Below are 19,305 nucleotides of genomic sequence, written 5' to 3'. Positions count from 1 at the left end.
AAAGAATCAAATGCCCTATCTAGAGGATGGGAAAGTGAAGGACACTCAATCGGAATGGCAAGAGATAAGATATCAAGACTATAAAAATAATTTAAAGAGAATATGGGATACTATTAAGGGTCCAAATATCTGTCTGATAGGCATAACTAAAGAAAACCAAGATGCTGAACAGCTGTTAGAAGAAATAATGATGGAAAACTTCCCTAACCTGAAGGAAATGGACATAAAACCCCAGGAAGCTCAAAGAATTACAAAAATCAGGGATCCAAAGAGGCCCATACAAAAACATATTGTAATTAAAATGCCAAAGGTTAAATACAACAAAAGATTATTAAAAGCAGCAAGAGAAAAACAGTTACTTATAAGGGAATACCCACAAGACTGGCAGCTGATTTCTCAAAAGAAACTATGCAGGACAGAAGGGCTTGGGAAAAAAAATATTCAAAAGGATGAAGACCCAGGATCTAAAACCAAGAATAATTTATAAAGCAAAGCTATCATTTTGAGTGGGAGGACTGATAAAGAGCTTCCCAGACAAAAATAAGCTAAAGGAATTTATCAACACCAAGCCAGAATTACAAGAAATGTTGGAGGGACTTCTTTAAGAAGAAAAATCATGTATCAAAAACAAGAATAAAGAATGGTAATAACTACATTCCTATCAATTAGTACCTTAAATGGAAAAGAATTAAGTGCTCCAACCAAAAGATAGAGTAGCTGAAAGGATAAGAAAACAAGACCCCTACATATGAAAAGGAAGAGAATGGAAAAAGACTGCTTCGATAAACCTAGAAGGTATTTAAGTCAGACAGACAAAGATAAACACTATATGATTTCACTTACTTGTGCAATCTAAGGAATAAAAAGAACAAACTAATCAAAAAACACACTTGCAAATATAGTAGACAATTTGGTGACAGACAGAGGGGAGGGGTTTGAGGGGCTAGGAGAATGGGGTGAAGGGTTAAAGGAGTACAAATTAAAAGCTGATGGCTGGTCACGGGGATGGGGAGCACGGCATAGAGAATGCAATCAGTATTAATATGTTGGCTAGGTGGAGGGTCAAGGGAGGGTGGGAACAATTGGGGGGATCATTTTATGAACTATATAGATGTTTAACCAATGTACTGTACACTTGAAACTAATTAAAATAAATTTTTAAAAAACATAGTTTATACATGAAATAAAAGGAATGACAGTCCCTAAAAAGGAATGAAATTCTGAGACCTGTTACAACATAGATGAACTTTGAAAACATCATTCCAAGTGAAATAAGCCAGACACAACAAAAGGACAAGTGTTGTATATTTCCACTTAGATGAGACTTCTAGAGTGGTCAAATTCACAAAGTAGAAGAGAGGGGCTGGAGCTGGGAGGAAATGCAGAATTACTGCTTAATGGGTAAAGAGGTCTTTTTTTTTTTTTAAAGCATTTATCACTTTATTTACAGATGTTTTTCTCACAAACTATCACTACAGACAATTCCCTAGAACATATTTAGACATGCCTGCCATTTTCATCGAAAAATCTATTGCTTCAAAATTGAACAAAAAAAGAATTTCTGCTTCTGACAGAATGAATTTATGTTTTATTCCTCCCCACGATTGGGGTTACACAAAATAGATGTCTTCATGGTTTTTATTACCATCGCCTTTACAAATTCTTTTTTTTTAATCACTAATAGGAACTTGTTTAATGGGGAAAATTCAGTCATAAATAAAAGGAACATGATGACACAAGTCATCAAGCACTGTAAGAGTTTGTTTTGAATATGATGAAAAGTTTTAAAAATGGATAGTGATGATAGTTGCATAAGACTGCCAATGTACTTAATACCATGGAATTGTACAACTAAAAAAATGGTTAAAATGTCAAATTTTTAAAATGGCATCTGTTATCAGGCAAATATTGAAAGAAAGCTGGTGTTGCACAGGGCCACTAAACATATGAGCAAAGCCATGTACGAATTGCAACAGTATTTATACCAGAGAAAATTTGGAAATAACTTAATTATCCATAAAAATAAATGTTAGACTATATAGACACATGATGGAATACAATATAGCTGCTAAATGAATGAAATAGAGCCACATGCATCAATACAGATAAAAAAAATTGTTCAACAGGGACTTTAGCTTTATCTACAATAGTCTAATAATTTAAAAATCTGAAGGAAATACAATTAATTTTTAATTAGCATAATATTTTAATAATATAGCAACTTGGGCTACAGGAGATGCCCAAGGAGACCTGACATCCCAAGTAGAGCTGGTTTGCACATGTGGTTCCAGGAAAATGGGGAGCAAGCATGTGAAGGGGTTAGGCAAAGCACACCTTTCAGAACCAAAGCCCTACTTCCCACACCAAACCATGTTCCCAGTGCCCACCATCATTACCATTCAAGATCTGGTAAGAAAATGGCTTTGATGAATACATGAAGGAAGAGTAAAGACTTTGATGAATATATGAAGGAAATAGTGGGAGTTGCACTGTAAAAAAAAAAGGGGGGGGGCACAATGGCTAAGCCAGATTGTGCCATCACTTCTGACAGCAAATGTCTCACCATAAAAACTGAGAATATTTTGAAAAACTGGGAAAGAAGCCTGAAGGAACTACACCTGACTGCAGAAAAATTAGAGTGTCTTCAACTTTACAATTGGTACACTGTTCAACATCAGGAATGGGATGAGGAGAGCACAATAAGAAAAGCAGAAGGTAAGAAATCAATAATGGAATGTGTTACGAACAATATCACGTGCACTAGGATCTATGAAAAGGTATAATAAAAAATCTAACATCACTTTAGAGAAGTAGTAGCTGTTAAAATAAACAAGCTAATTTCAATAAGCAAATCTCCATAATGATTTTGTTTTTCATTACTGTGTGTTCAATTATGTCTATCACAAACATTTTACATGCAACTGTTTTCAAGTGTTGGCTTAATCAGTATCATCCCTTTGGTTAATAGAGGTAAATGTACTGTGCTAACAAAAAACAAATAAAGCAAAGTAAAACACATTGCTCTGATCCCCTTATGAAAACTTTTGAAAATGTTATGACCATTTTCACAAAAAAATACATGAAGATATGAATATGAAATAACTTATTACATGCTATAAAAAGTGTTAAAATGTGATATCTTTTTTACCTATCAAATATTTAAGAGAAAAAAAATGACTACTCATTGAAGAACAAGGTGCTATGAAATTCACTCTCATATACCACCACTGGTAATACAAGGATTTAGAAAACACCTTGGCAATAAGCTTTATAATCTTATCTCAAATAATTCTGCCTTTTTTATTTATATGAAGAAAATAATTCTAAATAACTTTAATCACAAAAGATATTGATCTTCGAGTTATATACAACAGCAAAAACTATAAATTAAAATGTACAATAATGGCTAAGTAAATAGGTATGCATAAAAGTCACACGAGAGGAGAGGTCAAAATGGCGTAGATAGAGGCTTTGTTCATCTGCTCTTACGACCACAGAAAAACAGAGCAAACAGCAAGCAGAGTCGCCTGGGGTCTAGATGAACAAGCCCTACAACTAGGGAGAGAAATAAGAAACCTCCCTGCAGTGGGAGGAGGTAGGATGGAGCGAGGACAGGAGGTTGCCTGGTCCCAAGCGACTGAGTGGGACAGAGGTTACAGCAGTGGCAGCTGGCAGCTGCAGACACCTCTTAAAGGGGTCAAGTCCACGAATGGACTTTAACAGGGACACTCACCACTCTGAGCATCAGTGCCTTGTGGGCTGCTCAAGGAGACACCAAGAACTTAGAGGGGGGAAGCTGAGTTGTCTAAGCAAGGGCCAGAGGCAAGACATTCTCCTGGGCAGAAGTGCTGCTGGTATCCATTGTTCCTCTTTGAGCCCTACCTCCTCCTAGTGCACAGAAACAGCTGCTGCCCTCACAGCAGAGACCTCATTAAAATGGATAACAGAGGTAGCTCCACCCAGAGGATTCCCTGAAACTCCCCTTCCCTCAACTCATGGCCCCACCCAAACCACATCCAGGTATGTCCTTGATAAGTCCTGTGTAACTTGATGAGCAAGCTCTAAAACTGGTGGCAGCTGGCCTTAGTTTATAGCGTGGCTTCCTGAGGCAACTATAAGCACAGAATCTGTGGATTGCTTGCTGAATCTTAAGAGGTGGCCCCGGAGGGACACAGGCTGGGGCTGAAACTGGTTTGCAGCTGAACCCCTCTTAGGACTGTGCCCCTGGACACCTACTACACAAAGCCAGGCTAATAAGACTGGGAAACTTTGGAGCTTTGATTAGTACATAAAAACAGACACAAAAAGGCAGCTAAGATGGGAAGACAAAGAAGCAGAAACCATATGAGAGAACAGAACAGAGATACCGGAAAAACGGAGTCAAACAATCAAAACACTGGTTATAAAGATGCTCAATGAACTTAGGAGAAGAATAGATTAACTCAGTGAGAACTTTAACAAAGAAATGAAAAACATAAAAATGGAAATTATAAAAGGGAAGCAGTCAGAAATGAAGAATACATTATGTGAGATGAAAAGTATACTAGAGGGAATTAACAAACAGAGTGGATGAAGAAGAGCAAACCACCAATATAGAGGATGGGGAAACCAAGGTCACCCAATCAGAACGGCAAGAAAAAAGAAGCCAAGAATATAATAATAATGTAAGGAGTCTTTGGAACGAAATTAAGTGTAAAAAAAATCTATTTAATAGGGGTACCTGAAGGAAGAGAGGGAGAACAACTAGTGGAAAAGCTATCTGAAGAAATGATGGAAAACTTCCCTAACCTGGTGAAGGAAAAAGACATACAACCCCAAGAAGCACAGAGAGTCCCCAAAACCAGTCCCCAAAACCAGGAACCCACACCAAGACACACCATAATTAAAATGCCAAAGGTTAATTACAAAAAGAGAATCTTAAAAGCAGCAAGAGAAAAACAGTTAGTTACCTACAACGGAGTACCCATAAGACTGGCAGCTGATTTCTCAAAAGAAACTTTGAAGGACAGAAGGAGTTGACACAAAATATTCAACATGATGAAAACCCAGGATCTACAATCAAAAATACTTTACCTCACAAAGTTATCATTTAGAATAGGACAGGTAAAAAGCTTCCCAGACAAAAATAAGCTAAAAGAATTTATCATCACCAAGCCACTATTACTGTAAATGTTGGAGGGACTATTTTAAGAATTTAAGAAAAAAAAATGTATCGAAATAATAAATAAAGGATGGTAATTACTACAGATCAATGGCTACCTCAAATGGAAAAGAATTAAGTGCTCCAACCAAAAGAGTGGTTGAATGGATAAGAAAACAAGACCCCTACATATGCTGCCTACAAGGGACTCACTTCAGATTAAAAGACACACACAGACTAAAAGGAAGGGGATGGGAAAAGGTATTGCCTTGATGGACACCTAGAGGGTATTGTGCTGAATGAAATAGGTTGGATAGAGAAAGACAAATATCGCATGATTTCATGTACAAGTGGACTCTAAAGAACAAAATAAACAAAAACAACAACAAAAGAGGAAATAAACTCATAGATACAGAGAATATTTTGAGGGATATTAGACAGGAGGGGGGTTAGGGAGTAAGGTGAAAAAGGGCGAAGAGATTAAGAAATACAAATGGATAGTTAAAAAACTCATGGAGATATAAAGTGTAGCATAAGGAAAACAGTCGATAATGTTGTAATAAATATGTAAGGAGGAAGAGGGGTACTAGATTTAGTGGGCTGATCACTTGAGCTCTAATCACTATGCTGTACAACTGAAACTAATATATTATTGTATCCCAACTATAATTGAAAAACTCATTGAATTGTATAATGTTAAAAAAAAAGGGTAGAAGGTTTTTCAAATTTTTTTTTGAGGTAGCAAAAATGTTAAAAAATAGATTGTGGTCATGACTGCATATATATGAAAATGTACTGAAAACCATTGAATTGTATACTTTGAATTGTACACTTCAACAAGGCACAGTGTGTAGTATGTGGTTTATATCTTACTAAATGTTGTTCACATAATTTTTTTTAAAAACTCATATGATATCACATCAGCTATTAAAAAAATTTCAAAAAAGTTCAGTTACAATGTTCATGCTACAATGCTAACCAAAAGTAGGCTACAAATTGTACATGAAGTATGATCACAACTATTTTTTTAAATATATTAAAATATTTAAATACATTAAAATACGCTCAAAAATGTTAAGAGCGAGTATTATCTAAATGATAAGATTACAGGTGATATTTTTTCTCATATTTTGTGATATAAAAAATTCATTGCTTTCATGCTGAAAAGGTTTTCTTTTTTAATTCATGTAATTTTCTTTTATATTTCATACATGAAGACTGGACACGTATGACTCAAACTAAGTTAAAAGTTGAAAACATCATTTTCCTGAGACTTTTCAAGGTAATCCACATCCACTGAAGAAATTACTCATATGTGCATGTATTTCTAGTTTTTATTGTATGTTCATAATGCATTATAAAATAACAGTTCATTTGTTAGTATTCATAACTTTATTTACATATTAAACAGTAACTGACAATTGACTTTTCACTAATCCAACAGATTCTTTCCACACTTCCTTTATTTACTACAAGTAACTCTCTAAAGTGTTAAAAATCTCTTAAGCCTTTATTAAACTAAAATTATAAGAAATCCTTCAAACTCTGCCAGGTATTAACTATGTAAGCATACAAAATCTAATGTCTATAAAATTTTTATGTCTTAGTTTTACTCCCAAATGTGATACAGGCTAATACAGGTTTCTACTATGTATGCCATTGAATACTGACCACTGGAAAAGCAGCTGTTAGGGTAAATGGCAGAATTTTTCTTAGTAGATCCATATAACTTGGGTTTCCTTACATAATCTTACTGAATTTTAGCATGTGCATTTTATACATATTGGCCTGATTTAAATCTCATGAGTACACCTAAAACTAATAATATTTAATGTCAACTGTAATTGAAAAATAAAATAAAAATAAATCTCATGAGACCTTTATTACAGGAAACTGGGGCCTAGAAAGGCACTAACATGCTGAAAGCAATAAGGGAGTTAATAATTTATACTTGCAGCTACTAAGTGGAAAATCAGGAATTCTATCTCAACTAAAGTCTACCCTATACTGCATCCCTTAGGGGAACTCAAGGCACAGTGACTAATATAATTTAACGAATAGACAAGAAGTTACTCTAATAGATAATTCTCGAAACTCAGAATACTTAAAAGAACGAAGGATAGACAAATTAAGATGTCCAAAAAAGTACTTTCAGTTACTACAGCATAACTTTTCGATGCTTTTCATTTTTGTTCATTGCTATCTTTATTATTGTTTTATATACACTGAGTTTTTAATTTAATTTTTTAATAAAGCACTTTATGAACACATAAAATTACCTGAGTTCTCTAGTTTTGCTGCTCATACTTAAGCCATTGTGCTTACTGCTCTATTCTTATTTGAATGCAACAGCAAAAGAAAAATAAATCATTTTTAAATAAATTTGAAAACTTCCAACTGAAATTAGAACCTGATCCTCACAAAGACCAAGATCTGAAAGATATTACACAAGCATTTCAAACAAAGGAAAGCACCAAAAATAAAGCCACAGACGACTTTGGCATATCACATAGGTCCATTTCTTTAAAAAACAAAAACAAAAACAAACAAACAAAAAATCTAACCAATCAGCTATGACATGTAAGGATCTTAGAAGTCCTCACTCATGCTCACAACAACAAAAAAGATGAACAAACTGAAAATCAGTAACTTAGATCCATTAGAGAACTGAAGTGGGAAATATGCAGTAAATATTTAAGGAGCTTAGATTTATTGTTCCATTGGAGGCAAGTCTACCTAAATTCAATATACATGCTAGTCACTCTAACACAAAAAGTGAATAAGTACAAGTAGGACTGCCTTTATTTTCTAACAAAAGCATACTAAATTCTTTCAAAAAAGAAACCTTTAGAAAGTTTTTATCAAGATGAAGTACATTTTAGCTCAAAGAAAATGAACTCAGATTTGAGTTAAAAGACAAGCTACCCTCAGATGAAGCACAAATTCAATTTTACTTTGGCCACTGTTAAAAAACCTATTTTCCTCTAAAATCTGATTCAGGGTAAATCTATATCCCTATATATTGTAATGCAAAGAGTACTTAAATCCATTTTAAATAAGAGCATCGTTTCTCTTTTGGTAAAGAGGAAAGGGGAGAAAAACAAAATCTAGGTTTTCTGAGAGAAAACAGTCATGCATTCCTATATCTATAGCTAAACAGTTAATGCTTTAAATAAGCCCATCTGTAACAGGAATTGTAATGGCACACTAAACCCACACAGGCTTTGCTTCTTTGATATAGCTTTTTTCCTCTGATTCAAGCAGGCTTTACCTCTTATAATAGTGTTATAACACTTGCTTTTTCTGCCCTTACCCTTCCACCTTTGTATGCCTACTCTCTTGGTTTTCTGACTTATTTTCTTGGATATCATTGGGAATAAAACCTGCCCTAGGAGAAACTGTAAAGTTAAACTTAACTATATTAGTGTTAATATTAGTCTCATAGAATATTCAAAATAATCATAAGTATAACTAAACTATGTAGACAGGCCTTGACAACTAAAAAGCAAATGCACCTGAGAAGACCATGTCTCATTGCAAATTTGAGCATTTCATGATACATTATTGTCACTGCAGGTAGATCAACAACACTTTAATAGAAATGGAAGTTAGAAAGTGACAGCAGGGATTGTAACTGTGATTGTTTGGTTTTCATTTTTATTCTTTTTTTCATATTTGTCTTTACAATGTCACTCTCATATTTTAAGTAAATCAAAATGCCTTGTTACCATTACCTAATGTCTAACTTGTAGATAAATAATCTGCTTGATTGAGAATTCTAAAAACAGACTTCAAAGGGAGCTAACCTGTTCCCAGACCATTTGGTGCCAGGCAAAATCTTCCCCAGGCCTCCACTTGACCAGCTCCAGGTTGCTTACCAGAGCAGGCTGCGAAGGAGAATTCATCACTTCATCATGCTGACTCGTACCCTAAAAGCGGAGCTTCCCCACCTCCTCCTTGTTAATTCCTTTTTTTACTTGCCTCCCCTCCAAGCCACCTGAGAAACAAGCCAAGGCCAGAAGACAAGATAGATGGCCTTAGCCACCCACTCCCCTCCAGCATACAGCCCTCTTCCTAGGGCTTTGGAATTTCTCCCTGATCCCTTGCCCAGCCCTCTCCCTATAAAAACCCGTGCCTGCACTGAAGCATGGAGATGGCCTTTGAGACAGCAGTCTGTTGTCTTCTCAGGATGCTGGCTCTTTAACAAACCTGCTTTCCTTCTAACAAACTCTTGTCTTCTGAGTTACTGGATTATAAATTATTGGCTAATGGGTGGCAAGCAGCAGAATCTGAGTTCAGTAACACATCTGCAAGCCATTAGGGTAATCATTTAATTTGTGGACCACTACTCAATTTTGAGGGAGTCCTAAAAAGTAAATCTCTCCAAATAAAAATAAAAGTTATTTCCCTAATCAATAAAAACTGAGTCAGATAAAATCTGCAAAGTAAGCACTAGCTAGAGTGCTGACAAATGCTAATTAAGGTCTGAAATAGTATTATCTTTATTACACAGGTAATAAAACCATATGCCAGGGGCAAAATGTATATTAACATATCAGAGAGATCATCTTTAAGAATACCTTGTTTAGCTTACTTTGAGAATGTAGTGAACTCAATGCTCCAGGTGACAGATACCTGAGGGGGAGGTATGAAAAATTAGGATCAACTTATATGGTAACTTCTATAGTTTTTGATAGGTACATCAGAGCTATTCATAGCTATTTTCATGAAATTCATACCTAATCAATAGTCTCCAGCTATTAAATGCATCCACTTTGAAAAACAGAAAAAGAGGAAATTTTGTTAAGGGCTTACACTATGCTAGACATCTCATAAAGATTTTTATTTAGGTATTATTGTCTCCACTGCACGGATGAAAAGACAACATGGATGCTGGATAACTTTCCAAAGATTACAAAGCAAGAGAAATGGATTTGAACCCAAATTTATCACTACATCATGTAATTCCAAATAAAAGCAAGTTGAGACTAAAGTTAAAACTGTCTGAATTTTATTCCAAATGAATGGAGATGAGTCCTATTTCCTTTCCCCAAGAGTAGAAAGTACCAAATTGTAAACGGACCTTTTAGTGAAGTTAAATGACCATCCCTAAGTAATTTATGACACATTCTTTGAAAAATTCCTCTAATACTTGAAAAACAATGGATAAACAATAATATAATTTATTCCATTTTCATCTTAAAGAGCCTGATAATCAATAAAAGCATTAACTTGGCATTTAAAATGAGAACAATTACAGCTCATTTACTCACTTCTCTTTTCTAATATATTCCAAGTGGGGAAGTTTTAGCTTATTGTTGCTAAGAACTCCCATCCACATCCTCCTTCCTGGATAAGTCCATATAGAAAGTGGAATATAAAGAAAAGTGTGAAGTACAAAATAGAATGTTACCCTAAATCCCACCATCCAGAGATAATCATGGAAAAATGTTAACACACATTTGGTTTTAACAAAATTGAACTTTACTGTTTTGTAACCTTTTCCCTGCATTAGTTAATATACTATGAATACTTTCTTGTATCATTAAATATTCTTCTAAAACATAAGTTTTAATAGCAGCACAGTATTCATTGTATAAAGATGCTACAAGATTTTTCTCAAGCAGCAGCACTGAAAAACAGGTATGCTTTGTTGCAAGAATTGCAGCTACTGACTAATAGGATGGATATACATAGCACAGCTGCTAAATTTTAAAATCAGTTTTTATTCAGACCGTAAGTACTGCAAAAAAGGGCTATGTGTATTATTACAAAAGATTAACTAAGAAAAATAAGATGACGCTTATTTTATATTCACTTAAAGAAGTAACAATGCTTGTTGTGGTGTTAAGTGTTAAATTATAGTCGTCTACAAAAACGCATTGGCCAGGATCAAGAACTGTAGAACAATACTCAAACCGCCAGTAGAAGTGTAAATTAGTAAAACCAATGTGTACAGCAATTTGGCAATTATCTTATAGTAAAAAATAAAATTGACCTCCTAAAAGAACTGTAGCATGTGTCGAAGAGACATGTCTAAGAATGTTTATGGTAGGACTTTTAATAGCACTAAATTAGAAAAAAATTCTCAATAGCCACCAATGGTAGATAAATTATAGTATATCCCTAAAATGTAATACTAAACAGGAAGGAAAAGTGTGCAATCTAGATGTGTTGTCCAATAGAAATATAATGTAAGCCACAAACATGAACCAGGAATATAATTTAAAATTTTCTAGAACCATGTTTTTTTAAAAAAAAAGCAGGTGAAATTAATTTTAATCTTATTTAATCCAATATACCCAATTATCATTTCAATATGTAATCAAAATAAAGGAATTAGTAATAAAATATTTCACATAATTTTTCTGTATTAAGTCTTCAATATCCTCTGTGCAAATATACATTCAGCACATCTCAATTCACACTAGCTACATTTCAAGTGCTCAAGAGCCAGATAGTAGCTATGTATTCAACAGTTCAGATCTAAAACTTACTCAAAATCCCCAAAACAACACTGAACAACAAAAGCAAGTTTGAAATAATGTGTACTTTATGGTGTCATTTAAATGAACCTATAAAACTGAAAAATATTCTAAATGTTTATGTTCAAAGATACATTTCATAAGGGGTTAATATCCAAAATTTATGAAGAACTCATAAAACTCAACACCAGAAAACAAAAATCCAAACAATTCAATTAAAAAATGGGCAGAGGTGGTCTATGGCCATGCCACCCTGAACGTGCCCGATCTCATCTGATCTCAGAAGCTAATAAGCAGGGTCGGGCCTGGTTAGTACTTGGATGGGAGACCACCTAAGAATACCAGGTGCTGTAAGCATTAAAAAATAATAATAAAAATAAATAAATAAATAAATAAATAGATAGATAGATTTTCTCTAAAGAGGACATACAGATGGCCAACAGATATACAAAGATTCTCAATGTCACTAATCATCAGAGAAGTGCAAAGTAAAACCACAATGAGATATCACCTCACACCTGTCAAAATAGCTAATCATCAAATCAACAAACAAGTGCTGACACAGATGTGGAGGAAAGTGAACCCTCATACACTGTTGGTGAAATTTTAAATTGGTATAGCAACTATGGAAAACAGTTTGGAGGTTCCCCAAAAAAATTAAAAATAGAACTACCTTATGACTCAGCAATTCCACTTCTGAGTATTTAGCTGAAGAAATCCAAAACACCAATTTTAAAAGATAAATACACCCCTACGTTCATTGCAGCATTATTTGCAATAGTCAAAACATGGAAGCAACCTAAGTACCCATCAATAGACAACGGAATAAAGAAGTGGTACATATATACAATGAAATATTACCTGGCCATTAAAAAAGTGAAATGTTACCATTTGTGACAACATGGATAGACCTAGAGAATATTATGGTAAGTGAAATAAGTCAGACTGAGAAAGACAAATACCACATGATCTCACTTATATGTGGGATATAGAGAACAAAATAAACGAAACAGAAACAGACTCATAGATACAGAGAACAAACTGATGGTTGCCAGATGGCAGAGGGTAGGGGGACTGGGTGAAAAGGGAAGTGATTAAGAAGTACAAATTGGTAATTACAAAATAGTCAAGGGGATGTAAAGTACAGCAAAGGGAATATAGTCAATAATATGGTAATAACTGTGTACAGTACCAGATGGGTGTTAAACTAATCAGGAGGATCACTTTGTAAATTATATAAATGTTTAACCGCTATGCTGTACCCATGAAACTAATATAAAATATTGAATGTCAACTGTAACCAAAAAATAGAAGTTATTTTTCTACATATCCATACGTATATGTAGAAAATATTTTAAAATCCATGAGATCTCATCTCTATCTGTAATATTCTTTCTTTAAAAGATATTTGAAGCAAATATGACATAAGATTTCATAAAGCTAGGTAGTAGATGCAGAGCTGTTTATATTGTATTCTTGTCTGTAATCTTTCCCAATTAAATAATAAATTAATTCAGAGTATAAATGTTCTAGAACTCTCATAACATTTCTGTTTACATTAAGTCTGAAATATGCTAATGAAATATTTAGAATTTAAACTTCATATTTTCCTTTGTTCTATATAGAGCAAAAGCAACCTTCTGTCCTTAATAAGTATGATAATAAAAGGTAAATAAAACTTCAAAAAAATAAAGATAATAGATAAATTTACCTCACTTATTTACTCAATACGTGACTATTATGAGCATTCGAGAAGCTCGTAATGTAATAAACAGCTTTTCTCTCAACAAGTTATGTAGTCATGTGGAGATCAAAGTATATTAAGGCATTTTACAGAATACCAAGATCAAAGAATAAGAGCTAAACACTAAAACAATAACTTTTGGCCCTCAGAATAATTGTTAAATAGAAAATTTTGAAACAGATTCCAAAAATAGCATATTAGTTTAGTGTACCACCCTGGGACACACAATGACTTTCTAGACCACATATTTTTTTAAAGACCAGTGAAAAAACACATGCAAAACCATCATAATTCATTCTAACTAGTTTTGGCTGAATATGAATTACTGTTACTTTAGCTAAATATTTGAATAAATATTTGCAATGTATGAGAGCAAAGTTCAAAATAAGCAGCAATGGAACCATAGAGACTATATGAGTTGTCACAACTCCAAACTTAAGATATAAACAGTCGTTCACAACAATAAAGTTTACACAAAACAATTTGATACAACCTAGTTGAAAAGGTAACTTTAAAAATTGAACTTCAATTACACTGATTTCTGCAATTTACCTTGAAGTTAAGAAAATAGGATGGATTGCTGTATCAAAAGAGAGTTGGAGAGATGTACAAATATGTGATAAAACAAGCATAGTAAAATGTTAAAGGTAGAATCTAGGTGGTGAGTATATATAAAATTCAACTTTACTGTAAATTTGAAATTTTTCATAATAAAATGTTTAAAATTTATACTTCCAATAATGTGAGAGTACAATAACTTATAAACTATAAAATGATGGACTCCAAACACCTAAATACTATCACTTAAAAGGAATCAAGAAAGCAACCTGTTTTTTCTACTGGCACCAAAGGTGGGGGAAAAACTTGTCTTTTTGCAAATAGTTCATTTTAGGCAAACACCCCATAGTATAGTTTGTTTTTTAAAAAATTTCAGTGCAATGATATTATGTCTGCAATTTGTTTCAAAATAATCCAGTAAGGGGATACTTGAGTGGGCATATATGATATTCTACTATGAGATAATTGTTGAAGCTTAGTGATGGGTACTTGAAGGGTTCTATTTTCTTACTTTTGAATATGTTTTTAAGTTTCCAGAATTAAAAAGTTATATAGAGTATTATTTGAATACCTACTTCAGTGTCCTATATCCCAGAATAGTGGCCTTTAGACAGTAGAGACTCAAATTTGTTGTAGATAAGCACTTATATTAAGAAATCTAGAGTTTAAACTCAGACACTTCTGGTTATATTCAGTTAAACATGGACTAGGGGTGGCTCCATAGTGTAATGGTTAGCATGTCTGCTTTACATGCAGAAGGTCCTGGGTTTGTGCCCCAGGTGAAGCCACGGACCATACCCAGGGTGCGCCCTGCCTTCAGAGATCCAGTTCTTAAGGGGAAATGGCAACATCGGTAGGTCAGGGGTAGAAGTGGGGGCGGTGGGGGGGGGGATTAAAGAGGGGGAAAAAAATCATGGACTAATGTTTATTTGTGAATTCATTTCATAAACACATACAAATCACTCATTTAAGTGTCCCTTGCCTTTAGCCCTCACTGGGTGTTCCCACAGACAATTCAACCACCAGCAATATATATACACATTGATAAAAATTAAAATCATAGCTAACATTTACTAAATATCTATAATATGCCAAGAATTGTTCTAAGTGCTTAATATACATTATCTCATTTAATCTTCACAACTACCTTATAAAATAGGTACTATGATCATCTCCATTTTACAAATAAGAAAACTGAGGTACAATACAGATTAAGTAACTTGCCCAAAATCACAATGCAAATAAACTATGGAGCCAGGATCTAAATCCAGCTGATAACTCCTCCAAATTCGTCAGATTCTTAATTACAAAGTACTTAAAAAGTAAAGGTTTGCTTTTTAATATAGTTAGTAAAGAAGAGGAAGAGATTTTTAAAGTACTCGGGGTAAAAAAATCTTAGCAACATTGAACTAGATGGGGCCTTTAAACAATTAAGTTCTATGTCCTCAATTTACAGCAAACCAACTATGGTTATAATTAAACATATTCTACTCGATTACATAAAAATTCCACAAATACATATGGCATTTGAAACAGCTCTCAAGGGCCACAGAATAATATCTACACTACTTTATGCCCTAATTACTAGCAAAACAGCCACTTAATAAGTATTTGCTAAATAAGCTGAATGATTAAGTCTTTATTTTGTTTCTATACTTGAATGTTTGTTACTTTACACATAAAATAAGCTGCTGAAATTTTTTATATTAAAGGCATAACTAATCCTTGCTCAACCTTAAACCATAATGTTATAGAAAGGTACTGATCCTTGTTTTTATGGAGTTAGTTCTAAATCTACTGGGCACCTCCATATTCCCTGATCTACTATTATAGTCTGCATTTAGAAAAATATTAAGAGTTACCAGGCTTGAAATGAGTTCCATAATTATGATCCAAGCTTCTGGACTTTGCTCACTCTGATCAAAGAATGTAAGAGAAGGTTATCTGTTCTGTGACCAACTAGCGTATCCCACATTTTCTGCCATAAAAAAAAAGTAGGTAATAAAGAAATGGAGGTCCAAGTTCTAATATATAGGAAGATATGATGGAAAAGTCAAACAAGGAATATTTTTCACAGCAGAAAGATGAGTAAAAATTACTTAAATTTTATATAAAACAGAATTTGTTTACTGCTCTCATTTTTTCCCTCCCATTCCAGATATCCTATTATAGCAGGCATTGAGACTATTCTTCCTAGCAAACGGAATCTACTCCGATTATACAAATCCAAAGTATAAACTGCACATTGCAACAAAGAGCACATACAAACTACTTTGAGATTAGAAAAATAAACTTTTTGTTCAAAAACAACTATATCACTAATTATGCACCCTTGGAAAGCTCCCTTAGACTCTCTGAACTATATAGTGATGATTTCAGTTAATAATTACCTCATCTTAATTTAAATAGTAAGGAAACAACTCAAAAGCATGTGAACAAAAATATAAGGAATCAAGAAGATTCCAAATAATCCAGTATCACAACAATTGAATTGTGGCTAATTTTCTTCCTTGGGGCTGTGGTAGTGACAGAAAAATGTAAAAATCATTTTAAGACATAAATGTACTTTATTTTCTTGAACAAGAGTTCTGACAGGCTATACAGAAAACCATTCTACTTTGTTACTGACTATAAAATGCATAGAAAAAAATCCTAATGGACTATTAAAATCATAGTACTACATCAAGAACCCTGAATTGAGAGTTAATCTTGGTTCTAGTTCTAAATACTAACTAGATTTATGACCTTAAGCAAACTGCAACCTCAAGTAGAGCTCAATTTCCTCACTTGTAAAATAAGAGAACTTTACTAGATGACTAAGAAAAACTTCTAGCTACTGAATTCCTTCTGAAAAGATCATCAATCCAACTTAGTTTTTTATTTTAAAAGTAAACCAGCTGCATGTCCACTCCTGGAAATAACCAACAACAGTTCCCTTTACCTCTGCAATGTACTGATCTCAACATCCCTCCATTTTAATTCACACCATTCTCGGACTACAGGAAAAGTCTTACTAATTTAAAGAGACCCAAACTGTATTTCTAAAGTTCTACTGCCTTCCTCTTTTTATCAAAGTATCTCACAAGATTGTTATGTAACCTACCAGGTCATAGGGATAAAATTTTAGAGCTAAAAGCACCTTAAAAGACGGACTGAACTAGATAAAAAGGAAAAACTTGAGGCTTAAGGAAACATTTACTAGTAGACCCAGCACTAAAAGTAACAGTATGGTCTTAGTTCAGTGCTTTTTCAATATTTCATTCTATTAATAACACTATGTCCCATGACCTGAAAATACCTTGACTTATTTTCTATTAACCAGTTTCAAACTCATTTCATTACTTCACCAACTATTAAGTGTGAATGGAAATGAAGCTAGCTATCGTCAATGAAAGAGATATACATCTTATAATAAATCTACTTTGCCCATCATTCCACTCTTTATCTTTGTTAACTTATCATCATACCAAAAGCAGGAGACTCAACAATTCTCACAGAGATCTGGCTCTAGAGTAAGGACATATTCCTCTTCCTGTCATGTTTCCTAACTTTTAGAAAACTGCATGCAACAAAGAACAAAGATTTATTATCTATCATTACACAAATAAATGTTGGTTTTAACAATAACTTTAATAAAGCAAACATGAATATAAGGAAATGTTTTGAACTCCTCATTCTTAAAATTGGATCACAACAAAGCCACACTACTCAAAATGAAGGAAACATGAAACATATCCATGTTTCCTTAGAAGGACATCATTAAATATGAATAGTATTCACATAAAGAAAAAATTTTGTTCTTAGGCAATTTTCTTGAAAAACAGAGATACAGTAAATAAGAGATAGGAATTAAAATAAATGTAGCTATGGATATGGTCCTAGTAATTTCTTTGAAGGCAAAATATTATCCATTATCATAACAGCACTCAAAACCATGAAAATCTCACTTCTGAAATCATAATTACATAAAAACTGTCAGACCTAGGTTTTAGAGAAAGGATAGCAAATTAAAATACAGTATCAGCAAAATCTACTCAACTTACTAAGTATAAAACAAAAGGGAATAAATACTATATTCTTTGACATGACTATGAACATTTTACGAGAACATTTACAGTTCTTTTACTTCTGATAAAAATTACTACTGGGGAGGAGGAAAAAAATGGCGTAGATGATAGAGGCACTGTTCATCCCTCCAGCAACCAAATCAAAGTTGTGACAAAAACAAGGAACAAACAGCAAGGAAAAATCACCAGGGATCTAGAAGAACAATCCATACAACTAGGGAGAAATCTAAGAAATCACCCTATAATGGCAGAAGGTAAGACAGGGCAAGGACACGAGGTCTCAAGCAGCTGAGTGACACAGGGGATGCGGCAGCGACATCCGGCAGCTGCAGAAGCCTCTTAAAGGGGCCATCTCCGCACATAGACTTTGGCAGTGACAGACCGGCTCAATTTGAGCACCAGCACCAGTTCAGCTGGGCAGGGGTCAACAGAGACTTAGAGGGGACACAGAGTTGTTGAAGAGAGGGGCAAAGGGAGACTAATTCAGTACAGAAGTACTTGCAGTATCGACTGTTCCTCTACTGAGCCCTTCCTGTGCCAGTGCACGGACTCAGCACTGCCATAGCAGAGACCTCATCAAACTGGATAACAGAGGTCGCTTTGCCCAGACGATTCCCAGAAACTCCACCTCCCACAACGCATGGCCCCACTCAAGCCATATCCAGGTGTATCCTCAGAGAATCAGGTGCTCCTTACTGAGCAGTGCCTAGACTCAAACTGGTAGCAACTGGCCTCGGTTTCTAGCATCGCCTTTCGAGGCAACTACAAGCAAAGCATCTGTGGATTGCTTGCTGAATCTTAACGGGTGGCCCCAGATGGGCAGAGGCTGGGGCAAAATTTGGCCTGCAGCTGAACCCCTCTCAGGACTGTGCCATTAGACACCTACCACACAAGGCTGCACTAATAAGGCTGGGAGACTTAAGAGCTTTGTTTAGTACATAGAAACAGACACGGAAAGGCAGCCAAAATGTGAAGACAAAAAAGCAGAAACCAAATGAGAGAACAGAACAGAGATCCAGAAATAATGGAGTCAAGCAACCTAACAGATGCAGAGTTCAAAACACTGGTTACAAAGATGCTCAATAAACTTATAAGAAGTGTAGATAAATTCAGTGAGAACTTCAACAAAGAAATAAAAAACATAAAAATGAAAATGGGAATTATAAAAGAGAACCAGTCAGAAATGGAGAAAACATTATCTGAGATGAGAAGTATATTAAATGGAATAAACAAAGTGAACAAAGAGGATCAAATGACCTATATAGAGGATGGGAAAGCAAACAACACTCAATCAGAATGGCAAGAAAAAAT

At 34.3% G+C, this 19,305-nt stretch overlaps 1 protein-coding gene and 1 pseudogene across 6 annotated transcripts in view; one reads left to right on the top strand and one right to left on the bottom strand.

Annotated features, from left to right (window-relative positions):
• ATRX (ATRX, chromatin remodeler) overlaps positions 1–19,305 on the bottom strand; it is a 261,938-nt gene that overhangs the window by 207,933 nt on the left and 34,700 nt on the right. The window lies entirely within an intron of this gene.
• LOC112478464 lies at positions 11,861–11,982 on the top strand (annotated as a pseudogene).

This window comes from Pteropus alecto, unplaced genomic scaffold, assembly GCF_000325575.1.
Source record: "Pteropus alecto unplaced genomic scaffold, ASM32557v1 scaffold374, whole genome shotgun sequence".
Classification (NCBI taxonomy): domain Eukaryota; kingdom Metazoa; phylum Chordata; class Mammalia; order Chiroptera; family Pteropodidae; genus Pteropus; species Pteropus alecto.
This window is presented reverse-complemented; position numbering and strand designations above follow the sequence as displayed.